The sequence below is a fragment of the Cryptomeria japonica genome, unplaced genomic scaffold, assembly GCF_030272615.1.
Source record: "Cryptomeria japonica unplaced genomic scaffold, Sugi_1.0 HiC_scaffold_43, whole genome shotgun sequence".
NCBI lineage: Eukaryota > Viridiplantae > Streptophyta > Pinopsida > Cupressales > Cupressaceae > Cryptomeria > Cryptomeria japonica.
The window spans coordinates 670,001-685,314 of record NW_026728865.1 but is presented as its reverse complement, the minus strand read 5'-3'; the positions used below and the strand labels follow the sequence as shown (position 1 = coordinate 685,314).

At 62.2% G+C, this 15,314-nt stretch overlaps 2 non-coding genes across 2 annotated transcripts; both read left to right on the top strand.

Moving 5' to 3' along the window:
• Positions 1–3,295: 3,295 nt before the first annotated feature.
• Positions 3,296–3,414, top strand: LOC131862510 (5S ribosomal RNA). The gene has a single exon (XR_009361523.1). It is a non-coding gene; the product is annotated as a 5S ribosomal RNA (ribosomal RNA).
• A 7,817-nt stretch (positions 3,415–11,231) lies between these two features.
• Positions 11,232–11,350, top strand: LOC131862484 (5S ribosomal RNA). The gene has a single exon (XR_009361498.1). It is a non-coding gene; the product is annotated as a 5S ribosomal RNA (ribosomal RNA).
• Positions 11,351–15,314: the final 3,964 nt, after the last annotated feature.

Below are 15,314 nucleotides of genomic sequence, written 5' to 3'. Positions count from 1 at the left end.
TGCGCACAACCAGGGGAGTCGACCCATCAAACCCAACACCTCCCCTATATAAGCTATTTGTCCGATTCTCATACATGTGTAGCCTGCAGGAGCCATTAGGACATTGACCCCAACTTTTGACTTCTTAACGAAAACAAGGTCTTTGAGGTTGGCGTAATGCGCACAACCAAGGGAGTTGACCCATCAAACCCAACACCTCCCCTATATAAGCTATTTGTCTGATTCTCATACATGTGTAGCCTGCAACAACGATTAGGACATCCACCCCAACTTCTGAATTCGTCTGCGTTGACCGCACCAAAGGTGCACGCCTTGGTGCTCACCAAAATCCGACTTCCGACTTCTTCTGCTATGCGGGGTCTTTGAGGTTGGCGCAGTGCGCACAACCAGGGGAGTCAACCCACCGAATGCAACACCTCCCCTATATAAGCTATTTGTCTGATTCTCATACATGCGTAGACTGCAGCAATGATTAGGACATCCACCCCAACTTTTGACTTCTTAAACAAGACAGGGTCTTTGAAGTTGGTGCAGTGCACACAACCAGGGGAGTCGACCCATCAAACGCAACACCTCCCCTATATAAAGCTATTTGTCCGATTCTCATACGTGTAGTCTGCAGCAGCGATTAGGACATCGACCCCAACTTCCGAATTCGTTTGCATTGACCGCACCAAAGGTGCACGCCTTGGTGTGCACCCTGGAGTGCACTTTGGTGCTCACCTCGGTGCACACTTTGGTGTGCACCTCGGTGTGCACCAAAGGTGCGCACCTTGGAGCGCACCAAAGGTGTACACTTTGGAGCGCACCACATAGGGTCTTTGAGAGGTTGGCGCAGTGCGCACACCAAGGTGGGTGTTGAGGTGCGTGCCGAGGTGGGTGGGTGCTAGGGTGCGCTCCATGGTGGGTGCCAGGGTGGGTGCGTGCTAGGGTGGATTCCAAAGAGGGTCATAGGGTGGGTGCCAAGGTGGGTTGGTGATATAGTGGGTTCAAAGGTGGGTACTAGGGTGGGTTCCAAGGTGGGTCACAAGTTGGGTGCCAGGATGCGTGGGTGTTAGGTTGGGTGCCAAGGTGGGCTCCTGCGTGGGTGGGTGCTAGGGTGGGTTTCAAGGTGGACGCGAGGGCGGGTGCCAAGGTGGGTAACAAGTTGGGTGTTAGGATGGGTGAGTGCTAGAGTGGGTGCCAAGGTGGGTGGGTGCTAAGGTGGATGCCAAGGTGGTTCACAGGGTGGGTGGGTTCTAGGGTGAGTTCCAAGGTGGGTCACAGGTTCAGTGCTAGGGTGGGTGTCAAGGCGGGTGTCGAGGTGCCTGGGTGCTAGGGTGTGGATGCCAATGTGGGTCATAGGGTGGGTACTAGGGTGGGCTGCAATGTGGGTGCCAAGGTGGGTAACATGCTCGGTGGGTTCTAAATTGGGTGCCAGGGTGGGTGTGCACCCACCTTGCCCGAGGTGGGTGCCAAGGTGCCAGTGTGGGTGGGTGCTAAGGTGGATGCCAAGGTGGGTGAGAAGGTGGGTGATAGGTTGAGTGGTAGGATGGGTGGGTGCCAAGATGGGTCACAGGGTGGGTGCAAGGGTGGGTAGGTGCTAGGGTTGGTGTCAGGGTGGGTGGGTGCTAGGTTGGGTTCCAAGGTGGGTGCGAGGGTGAGTGTCAAGGTGGGTCACAGGTTAGGTGCTAGGATGGGTGAGTGCTAGGGTGCAAAGGTGCCAGGGTGGGTGCTAGGATGGGTCGATGCTAGGGTGAGTGGCAAGGTGGGTCCACAAGTGTCAAGGTGGGTGCCGAGGTGGGTGCCAAGTCGGCGACTGCTATGGTGGATGCCAAGGTGGGTCACGGGGTGGGTGCCAAGTTGCTAGGTTGGGTTCCAAGGTGGGTGCCAACGTGGGTGCTAGGGTGCGTGGGTTAAAGGGTGTGTCACAACGTGGGTGCCAGGATGGGTGCGCACCCACACTGGCCAAGACGGGTGCGGGTGCAAGGTTGGGTTCCAAGCCCGGTCACAGGCTGGGTGCTAGGATGGGTGGGTGCCAAGGTGGGCACCAGGGTGGGTGCACCCACCCTGGCCAAGGTGGGTCACGGGGTGGGTCCTAGGGTGGGTAACGGGGTGGGTACTAAGGTGCGTGCCAAGGTGGGTCATAGGGTGGGTGCCAAGGTGGGCACCAGGGTGGGTGTGCACCAACCCTAGCCAGGGTAGGTCACGGGGTGGTTGTCGGGGTGGGCGTCAAGGAGCCAAGGTGGGTGGCAAGTAGCCAAGTTGCGTGCCAAGGTGGGTGTCGGGGTGGGTGCCAAGGATCCAAGGTGGGTGCCAAGGAACCAAGGTGGGTGTCTGGGTGGGTGCCGAGGTGGGAGCCAGGGTGGGTCCCAAGGTGAGTGCAAAGGTGGGTGCCAGGGTCAAGGTGAGTGCCAATGTGGGTTCCAAGGTGCCAGGGTCAGGGTGAGTGCCAATGTGGGTTCAAAGGTGCTAAGTTGGGTGCGAGGTTGGGTGCGAGGGTGGGTGGGTGCCAAGGTGTGCTAGGTGGAAGCCCGGGTGGGTCGGCATCCCATGGGTGTCGAGTTGGGTGCCTGATGGGTGCTTCTTGTCAAGTTTTAGTCGTCGGGACTCATTTCGAGCCTTAGAGGTCGTTTCTTGTCCGGTTGCCCTGTCTTCGACCTGGGAACCCAATTTTGGTCCTCGGGTCCCATTTTTTTTTGTCTCGCATCCCACTTTTGGCCTGTGGCCTTTTCGGGGTCGATTCTCGTTTTGGGCATCAGAGCATGTTTCTTCTCCTAAAACCCAATATTTGTTTATTAAGTCTCGGAACACATTTTTGTTCTCGTGGACCCATCATGGGTCTTGGAACGCATTTGTGGTCCTTGGGTCCCATTTTGCATCCCGAAACTTGTGTTTTGGTGCTTGATCCCTATTTTGGGTGCCCACCTTGCACCAAGTGCGCACCCGGGGCAAACCGAGCGCCTTGGTGCACCGGGGCAAGATCGAGCGTGCACCCGAGGCGCCCCGAACATGCACCAAGGTGCACTCGGCCCACATGTGAGCGCAGGTCGTTGCGCCCGAGGTGGTGTGTGGGCACCGCGTTGCAGACGGGACACTGCACGCACACGACGCCCCCTCCAGGTGCACGCACGTAGGCCGGGCCGGGTGCACACCCGACGCCCTAGCAAGGTGCGCGCACCCGGGCAGGGCTCACACTTGGCGAACGGGGCGCACTTCGCGAGGGAGGGTGTGCACCTCGACGGGGGTGGGTGGCCGGGGTGGATTCGCACGTGGGTCGCGGTTTGCTAAGTACACACTGCGACAAGCTCATAACGGGTGCGATCATACCAGCATTAGTGCACCGGATCCCATCAGAACTCCGCAGTTAAGCGCGCTTGGGCCGGAGTAGTACTGGGATGGGTGACCTCCCGGGAAGTCCCGGTGTTGCACCCTTTTTTAGTTTTTCGCCGGGCGTCGCAATGCTATTTGAATAAACCTTTTGCCCGTTTGCGTTCTCGTCGGGGCCGGGCCGGGCCGGGGTGCGCTGCCCGCACTACCGCGCGCGCGGGGGCGACACCGAGCGCGCACCCGAGGCACCCCGAGCACACAGGCCACGGTGCAACCCGGGCGTTGTGCGCGCACCCCGGTGCGCCCGAGGTGCTGCGCGCGCACCCAGGTGAAATCGGTGTGCACCTCGGCCAGTGCGCGCTCGGTCGAGTCGCGCACGTTGGCCAAGGTGCACGGTGATGTTTCTTACTCTAAGGTTCCGCACCAGACGCCCGGGACAGGTGAGCGAAGCTGGGCGGGGCCGGGTGCGCGGCCGGGGCAGGTGCACGCAGCTGGAGAGAGCTTTGGAGCACACTTCGGAGCGCACCAATGATGCGCTCCATTCAAAAGTTTCCTGAAAAGGCAAAAAAAGTTGAGATTATAGAATTTCCCACTTGAGAGATTGTAAAAAAAAAAAATTTAAAATGAAGGAAACGCGGGTGCCAAGGTGTGCGCAGCCCAGCCAAGGTGTGCGCACCAAGGCGCCCACCCTGGCGAAGGTGCACGCAAGGTGCGCACCCGAGGCAAACCGGACAATTAACCCAACTTTCGACTTCGCGCGCACCTTGGAGCGCACTTCGGAGCGCTCCTTGGTGCGCACCAATCTTGGGCACCTCGGAGTGCACCATGGCGCCCACCAAGGTGCGCACCCGGGGCAAACCGAGCTCCGACTTCGTGCGCACCTTGGAGCGCACGAAAGGTGCGCACCATGGCGCCCACCAAGGTGCGCAGCCCAGCCAAGGCGTGCGCATCAAGGTGCGCACCCTGGCGAAGGTGCGCACCCGGGGCAAACCGAGCTCCGACTTCGTGCGCACCTTGGAGCGCACAAAAGGTGCGCAACCCAGCCAAGGTGTGCGCACCCCGGTCAAACCGAGCTCCGAATCGTGCGCACCAGAGGTGCACGCCATCGTGCGCACCTTGGAGCACACTTCGGAGCCCTCCTTGGTGCGCGCCGATGTTGCGCACCTCGGAGCGCACCCGGGGAAAACAATGCAATTAACCCGACTTTCGACTTCGTGGGCACCTCGGAGCGCTCTCGGGTTCGCACCTCGGAGCACACCGAGGTGCGCACCTTTGATGCGCTGCCTTCACCAATTTCCAGAAAAGGCAAGAAAACATTGAGAAGGTGTGCGCACCGAGGTGCCCACCCTGGCGAAGGTGCACGCGAGGTGCGCACCCGGGGCAAACCGGGCTCCGACTTCGTGCACGCCGCACCTTGGAGCACACTTCGGAGCGCTCCTTGGTGCGCACCAGGGCGCGCAACCCAGCCGAGGTGCCCACCCCGGCGAAGGTGCACGCGAGGTGCGCACCCGGGGCAAACCGGGCTCCGACTTCGTGCACGCCATGGTGCCCACCGCGGCGAAGGTGCACGCGAGGTGCGCACCCGGGGCAAACCGGGCTCCGACTTCGTGCACGCCGCACCTTGGAGCACACTTCGGAGCGCTCCTTGGTGCGCACCATGGTGCCCACCAGGGCGCGCAACCCCGCCGAAGGTGCACGCGAGGTGCGCACCCGGGGCAAACCGGGCTCCGACTTCGTGCACGCCGCACCTTGGAGCACACTTCGGAGCGCTCCTTGGTGCGCACCATGGTGCCCACCAGGGCGCGCAACCCCGCCGAAGGTGCACGCGAGGTGCGCACCCGGGGCAAACCGGGCTCCGACTTCGTGCACGCCATGGTGCGCACCGCGGCGAAGGTGCGCACCCGGGGCAAACCGGGCTCCGACTTCGTGCACGCCGCACCTTGGAGCACACTTCGGAGCGCTCCTTGGTGCGCACCAGGGCGCGCAACCCAGCCGAGGTGCCCACCCCGGCGAAGGTGCACGCGAGGTGCGTACCCGGGGCAAACCGGGCTCCGACTTCGTGCACGCCGCACCTTGGAGCACACTTCGGAGCGCTCCTTGGTGCGCACCATGGTGCCCACCAGGCCGCGCAACCCAGCCAAGGTGTGCGCACCAAGGTGCACGCGAGGTGCGCACCCGGGGCAAACCGGGGTCCGACTTCGTGCACGCCGCACCTTGGAGCACACATCGGGGCGCTCCCGGGTTCGCACCGGCGTTGCGCACCGTGGTGGGCACCTCGGAGCACACCAAGGTGGGCAGCGAGGTGCGCACCTTTGATGCGATGCCTTCACTAATTTCCATAAAAGGCAAAAAAAAAACGAGATTTTAAAATTTCCGTTTTGAAAGATAGTGAGAAAAAGGGAATGCTGGTGCCATCTTGAGCCCGCCCTGGTGCGCAGCCCAGCCAAGGTGTGCGCACCAAGGTGCCCACCCTGGCGAAGGTGCGCGCCCGGGCAATTAATCCAACTTCCAACTTCGCGCGCGCCAGGGTGGGAGCGCACCCAACAACCGGGCCTGGGAAGAGCCAATGCGAGAAACCCCACCAAACGCTCTGACAAAAAAAGAGGGGGCGCTCCAGTAACCCCGCTTCGGAGCGCACCCTGGGCAAACCCAGCCAAGGTGCCCACCCCGGCCAAGGTGCAGGCGAGGTGTGCACCCGGGGCAAACCGGGCTCCGACAACGTGCACGCCGCACCTTGGAGCACACTTCGTAGCGCTCCCGGGTGCGCACCTCAGAGCACACCAAGGTGGGCAGCGAGGTGCGCACCTTTGATGCGCTGCCTTCACTAATTTCCAGAAAAGGCAAAAAAAAAAGGAGATTTTAAAATTTCCGTTTTGAAAGATAGTGAAAAAAACGGAACGCGCGTGCCATCTTGAGCCCGCCCTGGTGCGCAGCCCAGGTAAGGTGCCCACCCTGGCAAAGGTGCGCACCCGGGCAATTAACCCTACTTCCGACTTCGTGCGCGCCAGGGTGGCAACCGGGCCTCGGAAGAGCCAATGCGAGAAACCCCACCAAACGCTCCGACAAAAAAAGAGGCGGCGCTCCAATAACCCCGCTTCGGAGCGCAGCCGGGGCAAACCCAGCCAAGGTGCCCACCCCGACGAAGGTGCACGCGAGGTGCGCACCCGGGGCAAACCGGGCTCCGACAACGTGCACGCAGCACCTTGGAGCACACTTCGAAGCACTCCCGGGTGCCCACCGGCGTTGCGCACCGTGGTGGGCAGCGAGGTGCGCACCTTTGATGCGCTGCCTTCACTAATTTCCAGAAAAAGGCAAAAAAAAATGAGATTTTAAAATTTCCGTTTTGAAAGATAGTGAAAAAAAAGGAACGCGGGTGCCATCTTGAGCCCGCCCTGGTGCGCAGCCCAGGCAAGGCATGCGCACCAAGGTGCCCACCCGAGGTGCACACCCGGGGCAAACCGGGCTCCGACTTCGTGCAGGCCGCACCTTGGAGCACACTTCGGAGCGCTCCTTGGTGCGCACCATGGTGCCCACCAGGGCGCGCAACCCAGCCAAGGTCTGCACACCAAGGTGCCCACCCCGGCGAAGGTGCACGCGAGGTGCGCACCCGGGGCAAACCGGGCTCCGACTTCGTGCACGCCATGGTGCCCACCGCGGCGAAGGTGCACGCGAGGTGCGCACCCGGGGCAAACCGGGCTCCGACTTCGTGCACGCCGCACCTTGGAGCACACTTCGGAGCGCTCCTTGGTGCGCACCATGGTGCCCACCAGGGCGCGCAACCCAGCCAAGGTGTGCGCACCAAGGTGCACGCGAGGTGCGCACCCGGGGCAAACCGGGGTCCGACTTCGTGCACGCCGCACCTTGGAGCACACATCGGAGCGCTCCCAGGTTCGCACCAGCGTTGCGCACCTTTGATGCGCTGCCTTCACTAATTTCCAGAAAAGGCAAAAAAAAACGAGATTTTAAAATTTCCGTTCTGAAAGATAGTGAAAAAAACGGAACGCGGGTGCCATCTTGAGCCCTTCCTGGTGCGCAGCCCAGGCAAGTTGTGCGCACCAAGGTGCCCACCCTGGCGGAGGTGCGCGCCCGGGGCAATCCGGGCTCCGACTTCGTGCACTGCATGGTGCCCACCAAGGCGCGCAACCCAGCCAAGGTGCCCACCGCAGCGAAGGTGCACGCGAGGTGCGCACCCGAGGTGCACACCCGGGGCAAACCGGGCTCCGACTTCGTGCACGCCGCACCTTGGAGCACACTTCAGAGCGCTCCTTGGTGCGCACCAGGGCGCGCAACCCAGCCGAGGTGCCCACCCCGGCGAAGGTGCACGCGAGGTGCGCACCCGGGGCAAACCGGGCTCCGACTTCGTGCACGCCATGGTGCCCACCGCGGCGAAGGTGCGCACCCGGGGCAAACCGGGCTCCGACTTCGTGCACGCCGCACCTTGGAGCACACTTCGGAGCGCTCCTTGGTGCGCACCATGGTGCCCACCAGGCCGCGCAACCCAGCCAAGGTGTGCGCACCAAGGTGCACGCGAGGTGCGCACCCGGGGCAAACCGGGGTCCGACTTCGTGCACGCCGCACCTTGGAGCACACATCGGGGCGCTCCCGGGTTCGCACCGGCGTTGCGCACCGTGGTGGGCACCTCGGAGCACACCAAGGTGGGCAGCGAGGTGCGCACCTTTGATGCGATGCCTTCACTAATTTCCATAAAAGGCAAAAAAAAAACGAGATTTTAAAATTTCCGTTTTGAAAGATAGTGAGAAAAAGGGAATGCTGGTGCCATCTTGAGCCCGCCCTGGTGCGCAGCCCAGCCAAGGTTTGCGCACCAAGGTGCCCACCCTGGCGAAGGTGCGCGCCCGGGCAATTAACCCAACTTCCAACTTCGCGCGCGCCAGGGTGGGAGCGCACCCAACAACCGGGCCTGGGAAGAGCCAATGCGAGAAACCCCACCAAACTCTCTGACAAAAAAAGAGGGGGCGCTCCAGTAACCCCGCTTCGGAGCGCACCCTGGGCAAACCCAGCCAAGGTGCCCACCCCGGCCAAGGTGCAGGCGAGGTGCGCACCCGGGGCAAACCGGGCTCCGACAACGTGCACGCCGCACCTTGGAGCACACTTCGTAGCGCTCCCGGGTGCGCACCTCAGAGCACACCAAGGTGGGCAGCGAGGTGCGCACCTTTGATGCGCTGCCTTCACTAATTTCCAGAAAAGGCAAAAAAAAAAGGAGATTTTAAAATTTCCGTTTTGAAAGATAGTGAAAAAAACGGAACGCGCGTGCCATCTTGAGCCCGCCCTGGTGCGCAGCCCAGGTAAGGTGCCACCCTGGCAAAGGTGCGCACCCGGGCAATTAACCCTACTTCCGACTTCGTGCGCGCCAGGGTGGCAACCGGGCCTCGGAAGAGCCAATGCGAGAAACCCCACCAAACGCTCCGACAAAAAAAGAGGCGGCGCTCCAATAACCCCGCTTCGGAGCGCAGCCGGGGCAAACCAAGCCAAGGTGCCCACCCCGACGAAGGTGCACGCGAGGTGCGCACCCGGGGCAAACCGGGCTCCGACAACGTGCACGCAGCACCTTGGAGCACACTTCGAAGCACTCCCGGGTGCCCACCGGCGTTGCGCACCGTGGTGGGCAGCGAGGTGCGCACCTTTGATGCGCTGCCTTCACTAATTTCCAGAAAAAGGCAAAAAAAAATGAGATTTTAAAATTTCCGTTTTGAAAGATAGTGAAAAAAAAGGAACGCGGGTGCCATCTTGAGCCCGCCCTGGTGCGCAGCCCAGGCAAGGCATGCGCACCAAGGTGCCCACCCGAGGTGCACACCCGGGGCAAACCGGGCTCCGACTTCGTGCATGCCGCACCTTGGAGCACACTTCGGAGCGCTCCTTGGTGCGCACCATGGTGCCCACCAGGGCGCACCCGAGGCAAACCGGGCTCCGACTTCGTGCACGCCGCACCTTGGAGCACACATCGGAGCGCTCCCAGGTTCGCACCAGCGTTGCGCACCTTTGATGCGCTGCCTTCACTAATTTCCAGAAAAGGCAAAAAAAAACGATATTTTAAAATTTCCGTTCTGAAAGATAGTGAAAAAAACGGAACGCGGGTGCCATCTTGAGCCCTTCCTGATGCGCAGCCCAGGCAAGTTGTGCGCACCAAGGTGCCCACCCTGGCGGAGGTGCGCGCCCGGGGCAAACCGGGCTCCGACTTCGTGCACTGCATGGTGCCCACCAAGGCGCGCAACCCAGCCAAGGTGCCCACCGCAGCGAAGGTGCACGCGAGGTGCGCACCCGAGGTGCACACCCGGGGCAAACCGGGCTCCGACTTCGTGCACGCCGCACCTTGGAGCACACTTCAGAGCGCTCCTTGGTACGCACCAGGGCGCGCAACCCAGCCAAGGTGCTCACCCCGGCGAAGGTGCACGCGAGGTGCGCACCCGGGGCAAACCGGGCTCGGACTTCGTGCACGCCGCACCTTGGAGCACACATCGGAGCGCTCCCGGGTTCGCACCAGCATTGCGCACCTTTGATGCGCTGCCTTCACTAATTTCCAGAAAAGGCAAAAAAAAGAAAAAAATGAGATTTTAAAATTTCCGTTTTGAAAGATAGTGAAAAAAACGGAACGCGGGTGCCATCTTGAGCCCGCCCTGGTGTGCAGCCCAGGCAAGTTGTGCGCACCAAGGCACCCACCCTGGCCAAGGTGGGTCACGGGGTGGGTCCTAGGGTGGGTAACGGGGTGGGTACTAAGGTGCGTGCCAAGGTGGGTCATAGGGTGGGTGCCAAGGTGGGCACCAGGGTGGGTGTGCACCAACCCTAGCCAGGGTAGGTCACGGGGTGGTTGTCGGGGTGGGCGTCAAGGAGCCAAGGTGGGTGGCAAGTAGCCAAGTTGCGTGCCAAGGTGGGTGTCGGGGTGGGTGCCAAGGATCCAAGGTGGGTGCCAAGGAACCAAGGTGGGTGTCTGGGTGGGTGCCGAGGTGGGAGCCAGGGTGGGTCCCAAGGTGAGTGCAAAGGTGGGTGCCAGGGTCAAGGTGAGTGCCAATGTGGGTTCCAAGGTGCCAGGGTCAGGGTGAGTGCCAATGTGGGTTCAAAGGTGCTAAGTTGGGTGCGAGGTTGGGTGCGAGGGTGGGTGGGTGCCAAGGTGTGCTAGGTGGAAGCCCGGGTGGGTCGGCATCCCATGGGTGTCGAGTTGGGTGCCTGATGGGTGCTTCTTGTCAAGTTTTAGTCGTCGGGACTCATTTCGAGCCTTAGAGGTCGTTTCTTGTCCGGTTGCCCTGTCTTCGACCTGGGAACCCAATTTTGGTCCTCGGGTCCCATTTTTTTTTGTCTCGCATCCCACTTTTGGCCTGTGGCCTTTTCGGGGTCGATTCTCGTTTTGGGCATCAGAGCATGTTTCTTCTCCTAAAACCCAATATTTGTTTATTAAGTCTCGGAACACATTTTTGTTCTCGTGGACCCATCATGGGTCTTGGAACGCATTTGTGGTCCTTGGGTCCCATTTTGCATCCCGAAACTTGTGTTTTGGTGCTTGATCCCTATTTTGGGTGCCCACCTTGCACCAAGTGCGCACCCGGGGCAAACCGAGCGCCTTGGTGCACCGGGGCAAGATCGAGCGTGCACCCGAGGCGCCCCGAACATGCACCAAGGTGCACTCGGCCCACATGTGAGCGCAGGTCGTTGCGCCCGAGGTGGTGTGTGGGCACCGCGTTGCAGACGGGACACTGCACGCACACGACGCCCCCTCCAGGTGCACGCACGTAGGCCGGGCCGGGTGCACACCCGACGCCCTAGCAAGGTGCGCGCACCCGGGCAGGGCTCACACTTGGCGAACGGGGCGCACTTCGCGAGGGAGGGTGTGCACCTCGACGGGGGTGGGTGGCCGGGGTGGATTCGCACGTGGGTCGCGGTTTGCTAAGTACACACTGCGACAAGCTCATAACGGGTGCGATCATACCAGCGTTAGTGCACCGGATCCCATCAGAACTCCGCAGTTAAGCGCGCTTGGGCCGGAGTAGTACTGGGATGGGTGACCTCCCGGGAAGTCCCGGTGTTGCACCCTTTTTTAGTTTTTCGCCGGGCGTCGCAATGCTATTTGAATAAACCTTTTGCCCGTTTGCGTTCTCGTCGGGGCCGGGCCGGGCCGGGGTGCGCTGCCCGCACTACCGCGCGCGCGGGGGCGACACCGAGCGCGCACCCGAGGCGCCCCGAGCACACAGGCCACGGTGCAACCCGGGCGTTGTGCGCGCACCCCGGTGCGCCCGAGGTGCTGCGCGCGCACCCAGGTGAAATCGGTGTGCACCTCGGCCAGTGCGCGCTCGGTCGAGTCGCGCACGTTGGCCAAGGTGCACGGTGATGTTTCTTACTCTAAGGTTCCGCACCAGACGCCCGGGACAGGTGAGCGAAGCTGGGCGGGGCCGGGTGCGCGGCCGGGGCAGGTGCACGCAGCTGGAGAGAGCTTTGGAGCACACTTCGGAGCGCACCAATGATGCGCTCCATTCAAAAGTTTCCTGAAAAGGCAAAAAAAGTTGAGATTATAGAATTTCCCACTTGAGAGATTGTAAAAAAAAAAAATTTAAAATGAAGGAAACGCGGGTGCCAAGGTGTGCGCAGCCCAGCCAAGGTGTGCGCACCAAGGCGCCCACCCTGGCGAAGGTGCACGCAAGGTGCGCACCCGAGGCAAACCGGACAATTAACCCAACTTTCGACTTCGCGCGCACCTTGGAGCGCACTTCGGAGCGCTCCTTGGTGCGCACCAATCTTGGGCACCTCGGAGTGCACCATGGCGCCCACCAAGGTGCGCACCCGGGGCAAACCGAGCTCCGACTTCGTGCGCACCTTGGAGCGCACGAAAGGTGCGCACCATGGCGCCCACCAAGGTGCGCAGCCCAGCCAAGGCGTGCGCATCAAGGTGCGCACCCTGGCGAAGGTGCGCACCCGGGGCAAACCGAGCTCCGACTTCGTGCGCACCTTGGAGCGCACAAAAGGTGCGCAACCCAGCCAAGGTGTGCGCACCCCGGTCAAACCGAGCTCCGAATCGTGCGCACCAGAGGTGCACGCCATCGTGCGCACCTTGGAGCACACTTCGGAGCCCTCCTTGGTGCGCGCCGATGTTGCGCACCTCGGAGCGCACCCGGGGAAAACAATGCAATTAACCCGACTTTCGACTTCGTGGGCACCTCGGAGCGCTCTCGGGTTCGCACCTCGGAGCACACCGAGGTGCGCACCTTTGATGCGCTGCCTTCACCAATTTCCAGAAAAGGCAAGAAAACATTGAGAAGGTGTGCGCACCGAGGTGCCCACCCTGGCGAAGGTGCACGCGAGGTGCGCACCCGGGGCAAACCGGGCTCCGACTTCGTGCACGCCGCACCTTGGAGCACACTTCGGAGCGCTCCTTGGTGCGCACCAGGGCGCGCAACCCAGCCGAGGTGCCCACCCCGGCGAAGGTGCACGCGAGGTGCGCACCCGGGGCAAACCGGGCTCCGACTTCGTGCACGCCATGGTGCCCACCGCGGCGAAGGTGCACGCGAGGTGCGCACCCGGGGCAAACCGGGCTCCGACTTCGTGCACGCCGCACCTTGGAGCACACTTCGGAGCGCTCCTTGGTGCGCACCATGGTGCCCACCAGGGCGCGCAACCCCGCCGAAGGTGCACGCGAGGTGCGCACCCGGGGCAAACCGGGCTCCGACTTCGTGCACGCCGCACCTTGGAGCACACTTCGGAGCGCTCCTTGGTGCGCACCATGGTGCCCACCAGGGCGCGCAACCCCGCCGAAGGTGCACGCGAGGTGCGCACCCGGGGCAAACCGGGCTCCGACTTCGTGCACGCCATGGTGCGCACCGCGGCGAAGGTGCGCACCCGGGGCAAACCGGGCTCCGACTTCGTGCACGCCGCACCTTGGAGCACACTTCGGAGCGCTCCTTGGTGCGCACCAGGGCGCGCAACCCAGCCGAGGTGCCCACCCCGGCGAAGGTGCACGCGAGGTGCGTACCCGGGGCAAACCGGGCTCCGACTTCGTGCACGCCGCACCTTGGAGCACACTTCGGAGCGCTCCTTGGTGCGCACCATGGTGCCCACCAGGCCGCGCAACCCAGCCAAGGTGTGCGCACCAAGGTGCACGCGAGGTGCGCACCCGGGGCAAACCGGGGTCCGACTTCGTGCACGCCGCACCTTGGAGCACACATCGGGGCGCTCCCGGGTTCGCACCGGCGTTGCGCACCGTGGTGGGCACCTCGGAGCACACCAAGGTGGGCAGCGAGGTGCGCACCTTTGATGCGATGCCTTCACTAATTTCCATAAAAGGCAAAAAAAAAACGAGATTTTAAAATTTCCGTTTTGAAAGATAGTGAGAAAAAGGGAATGCTGGTGCCATCTTGAGCCCGCCCTGGTGCGCAGCCCAGCCAAGGTGTGCGCACCAAGGTGCCCACCCTGGCGAAGGTGCGCGCCCGGGCAATTAACCCAACTTCCAACTTCGCGCGCGCCAGGGTGGGAGCGCACCCAACAACCGGGCCTGGGAAGAGCCAATGCGAGAAACCCCACCAAACGCTCTGACAAAAAAAGAGGGGGCGCTCCAGTAACCCCGCTTCGGAGCGCACCCTGGGCAAACCCAGCCAAGGTGCCCACCCCGGCCAAGGTGCAGGCGAGGTGCGCACCCGGGGCAAACCGGGCTCCGACAACGTGCACGCCGCACCTTGGAGCACACTTCGTAGCGCTCCCGGGTGCGCACCTCAGAGCACACCAAGGTGGGCAGCGAGGTGCGCACCTTTGATGCGCTGCCTTCACTAATTTCCAGAAAAGGCAAAAAAAAAAGGAGATTTTAAAATTTCCGTTTTGAAAGATAGTGAAAAAAACGGAACGCGCGTGCCATCTTGAGCCCGCCCTGGTGCGCAGCCCAGGTAAGGTGCCCACCCTGGCAAAGGTGCGCACCCGGGCAATTAACCCTACTTCCGACTTCGTGCGCGCCAGGGTGGCAACCGGGCCTCGGAAGAGCCAATGCGAGAAACCCCACCAAACGCTCCGACAAAAAAAGAGGCGGCGCTCCAATAACCCCGCTTCGGAGCGCAGCCGGGGCAAACCCAGCCAAGGTGCCCACCCCGACGAAGGTGCACGCGAGGTGCGCACCCGGGGCAAACCGGGCTCCGACAACGTGCACGCAGCACCTTGGAGCACACTTCGAAGCACTCCCGGGTGCCCACCGGCGTTGCGCACCGTGGTGGGCAGCGAGGTGCGCACCTTTGATGCGCTGCCTTCACTAATTTCCAGAAAAAGGCAAAAAAAAATGAGATTTTAAAATTTCCGTTTTGAAAGATAGTGAAAAAAAAGGAACGCGGGTGCCATCTTGAGCCCGCCCTGGTGCGCAGCCCAGGCAAGGCATGCGCACCAAGGTGCCCACCCGAGGTGCACACCCGGGGCAAACCGGGCTCCGACTTCGTGCAGGCCGCACCTTGGAGCACACTTCGGAGCGCTCCTTGGTGCGCACCATGGTGCCCACCAGGGCGCGCAACCCAGCCAAGGTCTGCACACCAAGGTGCCCACCCCGGCGAAGGTGCACGCGAGGTGCGCACCCGGGGCAAACCGGGCTCCGACTTCGTGCACGCCATGGTGCCCACCGCGGCGAAGGTGCACGCGAGGTGCGCACCCGGGGCAAACCGGGCTCCGACTTCGTGCACGCCGCACCTTGGAGCACACTTCGGAGCGCTCCTTGGTGCGCACCATGGTGCCCACCAGGGCGCGCAACCCAGCCAAGGTGTGCGCACCAAGGTGCACGCGAGGTGCGCACCCGGGGCAAACCGGGGTCCGACTTCGTGCACGCCGCACCTTGGAGCACACATCGGAGCGCTCCCAGGTTCGCACCAGCGTTGCGCACCTTTGATGCGCTGCCTTCACTAATTTCCAGAAAAGGCAAAAAAAAATGAGATTTTAAAATTTCCGTTCTGAAAGATAGTGAAAAAAACGGAACGCGGGTGCCATCTTGAGCCCTTCCTGGTGCGCAGCCCAGGCAAGTTGTGCGCACCAAGGTGCCCACC